At 49.5% G+C, this 4,435-nt stretch overlaps 1 pseudogene; it reads left to right on the forward strand.

Annotated features, from left to right (window-relative positions):
* The first annotated feature begins 3,291 nt into the window (after positions 1 to 3,291).
* On the forward strand, positions 3,292 to 4,178 carry LOC104670083 (annotated as a pseudogene).
* The last annotated feature ends 257 nt before the right edge of the window (positions 4,179 to 4,435 follow it).

The following is a 4,435-nucleotide window of genomic DNA, read 5'->3' on the forward strand; positions in this document are numbered from 1 at the left end:
CTTCCTTCCTTCCTTCCTTTCCTTCCTCCCTCCCTTCCCTCCCTCCCTCTCTCTCTCTCTCTCTCTTTCTTTCTTTCTTTTCCTTTCTTTCTCCTTTCTTTTCTTTCTTTCTTCTTTCTCTTTCTGTTTCTTTTTTTTTATGAGGGCACTGGTCGTATTCTATGAGGGCCCACCCTAATCACCTCATTTTACTTTTTTTTTGTTTGATTTTTTTTTTTTTTTTTTTTTGACAAAGTCTCACTCTGTTGTCCAGGCTGGAGTGCAATGGCATGATCTCAGCTCACTGCAACCTCTGCCTCCCAGATTCAAGCGATTCTCCAGGCTCATCCTCCTGAGTAGCTGGGATTACAGGTCGGCACCACCACGCCCAGCTAATTTTTTGTATTTTTAGTAGAGACAGCATTTAACCAAGTTGGCCAGGCAGGTCTCAAACCCCTCAGGTGATCCGCCTGCCTCGGCCTCCTAAAGTGCTGGGATTACAGGCGTGAGCCATGGTGCCCGGCCCTCATTTTACTTTGATTACCTCTGCAAAGAAGGTCACATTCTGAGGTACTGGAGGTTAGGATGCCAAGAAAGGAATATTGAAAGGGACACAGTTCAACCCAGGACAGTGAAACATGTCGAAAGGGCCCAAGGTCACGGCTGCTGGAGGATCCGGGGATAATGAGCAGCTAAAGGAAAGAAGGGCTGGAGAAGAGTAGATTTCCACAGGCCTGGGTGCTCTCCCATTTAGGAAGCCTGCCCCAGAAGTGCCTATGTGGGAGCCTTGAAATGCACCTTTCTGGCCCAGGCCAAGGGCTGTGCTATTGTGAGGATGTGTGAACCAGAAAACACCCACTGGTGTGCCAGTGACACAGCTCACAGACCCGAGATCATCCTCTCCTCCCATAAGTGAGTCAGCGAGTTTCAGGATCAGAGCAACGGGACAGGTGACAGGTCAGGGATGTCCCCTCTGCACAGTTCCCAGGGTGTCCAGGGCGGATTAGCTGGGCAGCGAGATCACAGAGCAACCAGGCCCTAAACTGCTCCAATGAGGAGGCAAGACTTTTCCTCCCTGCCCTTTTCAAACTTGCTGTGGTGGATTCCTTTTTTTAGTTTGGGGAAGATTGATGATTTCATTATTTGTGGCCCTCAGCAATAAATCTCAGAGTCGCAGCTAAAGTGAGTTCTTTCCCCTCGCTGCATTTTCCGCTCTGTTATTCATCATGTTTAATCATTCACTTACCTCAGACCGCTGCCGGCCTTGGGGAGGGCAGGGTATTATGGACTTGGGACAGTTTTACACTTCAGAGGCTGAGGGGAGGGGACTGCGTTAGGAAGGAACAGGGCTGGGGTGGGTGGGTCATGGCTCAGGGTGGGCGGGAGCCAATGAAGCTTCAACAGAGGCGACAGAATGATCAAGAAAGGGAAGTGACAGCAAAACCCTCCTGGGACCTCAAAGGCTGGCCCTGTTTGCCAAGAAAATCTCTCATAAAAGGGGTGAGACTTAATGCCAAAAAGAAAAGGAGAGAAACGGCCGGAGGGTTCTCTGCCAAGGGAATGTTGAAGAATTTAATTCAAGATGAAATGTGCTCTTGTTTGTGTACAATTAATGTTCTCCCCAAATGAAAGGTTTTGTCTGTCACTCGAGTGTTTCAATAGCAACCGTGTAATTAAGGTAGCATGTGCCTCTTCAGTTTGGGAAGCAGCTGTTTGTGTTAAACATGTTGGGGAAGGACACATTGCTTGGACTGGTTCTTGGGTCTAAGAAGGTAAAAAGCAAAACAAAACAAAACACACAAAGCATGGAAGAAAACACCTCCAAATAGAGCCTTGGCTCCCGCGGGGTTGATGTCATCCGGAAAATGTGAGCAGGACTTTCCCTGAGAACCAAGAGGCCTGGGCTTCCTGGGATGGGAGGCTGTGAGGAGGAGAACTAAAGATAGTTTCCAGAAATTCTAAAAACGGAGTCATGAATTCAAATGCCCGCGGGGGCCAGGTAGGAGGTGTATGTCCTGGAAGGGGTTGGCTGCAGTATTTCAACACAAGTGTGTTTTGTTTGCATAGCACTACACGGGTGTGAATACTTCAGTTCCACAAAGGAGTATGCACTCTCATTTGTGCTGAAATTTATGGATCTCTTAACTCAACTTTCGTGGGTTTCTTTTCTTTTTCTTTTTTTCTTTTTTTTTGCTTTTAATAAAGAGATGGTGTATTACTTTTCTACTGCTGTGTAACAAATTGCCACAAATTTAGGGGTTTAACACAGCAACCATGTCTTATCTCACAGGTTTTCCAACATGATGTGACTAGGTTCTCCTCTGAGGATCTGACCAGGCTTACATCAGGGTATCCGCCAGGCTGTGGTTCTTATCTGGGACTCAGGTCCTCTTTCAAGTTCTTTGGTTGTTGGTAGAACTCATTTCCTTCTCATGTTTTCCATGTGGTCCTCCCTATGTTCAAGCTGGCTATGGAGGGTGGAGTCCTACTCATGCTTTGAATCTCTCTGCCTTCCCTGTTGGCTTTTGAGGGTTCATGTAATTATCCTGAGCCCACCTGGATAATCCAGGATAATCTTCCTATTTTAAGGTCAGCTGACTATTTAATCTTAAACACATCTACAGAGTCCCCTTTGTTCTGCAGTATAACATAATAATGAAAGTCCCATCTGGTGGTGGAGGTTATGGAGACCAACTCAATGTTGAGAAGTGAAAAACCTGGTTAAAAAGAGACGAGAGATCCGAACAGACATTTTACCAAAGAAGATATCTGAGTGGCAGCCGAGTACATGAAAAGATGCTCAACGTCTTTGTTGATGCAAAGTAAAATCACCATGCGATGCCACAACACACCCAGTAGAACCGCTAAATCTAGAGAGACTGACAAGACCAAGTGTAGGCAAACATTTGGAGCAGACGGAACCCTCCTACATGATTGGTGGTTGTTCCAATGGTATCACCGCTGTGTCAAAACAGCTCCCAGTTTCTTACAAAGTTAAACACACACTTACTGTTTGACCCAGTGATCTCACTCCTCGCTATTTATCCGAAAGAAATGAAAACATATGTCCACACATAGCAGCTTTATTCATCACAAAACAACACAAAGGCGCATCACCCGGTGAATGGGTAAACACACCAGTGTATGTAGTTACAATGGAATATGATACTACTCAACAGCAATGCAAAAGAAATGATTTACCACTAAAAGCAGCAGGAATGGAGTTCAAAAGTATGATGCAGCCAGTCCCAGTGTGCTGTGGCTCCACGTGGCCTGTAGTCCCAGGTCCGTGCCCCACATTGCCTGCCTGCCATGGAGCCTGACCCTAAGGCCCCTGCTGCCCCCGGCCTCACTGCCATCCCCGAGGGCTGGTTCCACCAGACGTGCAGCCTGTGGTCCAGGCAGGCCTTGTCTCTGCTCCACGACCAGCACTCGTACTACCAGAACCTCCTTGTTTTCTGCAGTAAAACCTACAGCAATGTGCTAGTGTTGGATGGCATCATTCTGAGCACACAGAGGGATGAGTACTCCTGCCAGGAGATGGTAGCCATTCTGCCTCTCTGCAGCCACCCCAACCCACGAAAGCCACTCCAACCACGATCATTGCGGGCAGAGATGGGTGTCTTGCATGAGGTGCGGAAGCACCTCTCCATGGAGTCTGTGGTCCAGTGTAATATTGACAAGGACGTCATCCAAGTCTCTAAGAGGTTCCTGCAGGCACGGCCAGTTGCTACTCTAGTTCAAAGCTGACCCTTCACGTGGGTGACAGTTTTGAGTTTACGAAGCGGAACTAGGATGCCTTCGACGTTATCACTGACTTCTCAGACCACACGGGCCCGGCTGAAAGCCTCTTCAAGGAAGCCTATTGTCAGCGGATGAAGGTGGCCCTGGCGGAGGACGGCATTCTCTGCTGCCAGGGAGCGCACCAGTGGCTGCACCTTCACCTCCTAAGGAGATGCGGCAGTTCTGCCAGTTGCCGTGGTGGGCTGCACCGACTGCATGGTCCCCATCTACCCCTGCGGCCAGACTGGCTTCATACTGTGCAGCAGAACATGAGCACTCATGTCTGGGAGCCCGTGTAGCACCTGACACAGCAGCAGGTGGGGCAGATGCAGCTGAAATGCCACAGCCCAGACGTCCACCGCACAGCCTTTGTGCCGCCTGAATTTGCCTGCAACGCCCTGAATGGTGTGAGCTGAGCCCCACCACTGCCACCACCAACACAACCTGGGACCTCAGACAAGGGAGTCTCCAGGGTGCCTGGGTGCCTCCAGCCCTGGGCCAGGCCTCCCGCCGGCTCTCACCAATCAACCGAGTGTTATAGGCCCCAGAATGCTGCCTGGCCTGCCCTGCTGGGTGGACTGTCTGTCTGTGTGTCTGTGTTGCTCTGTGTGGCATTCAGCCTCCAAGCCTATACCAGCTGTGCACAGCGCTGTCTCTCTCACTTCTGTTACCC

Source organism: Rhinopithecus roxellana, chromosome 13, assembly GCF_007565055.1.
Source record: "Rhinopithecus roxellana isolate Shanxi Qingling chromosome 13, ASM756505v1, whole genome shotgun sequence".
NCBI lineage: Eukaryota > Metazoa > Chordata > Mammalia > Primates > Cercopithecidae > Rhinopithecus > Rhinopithecus roxellana.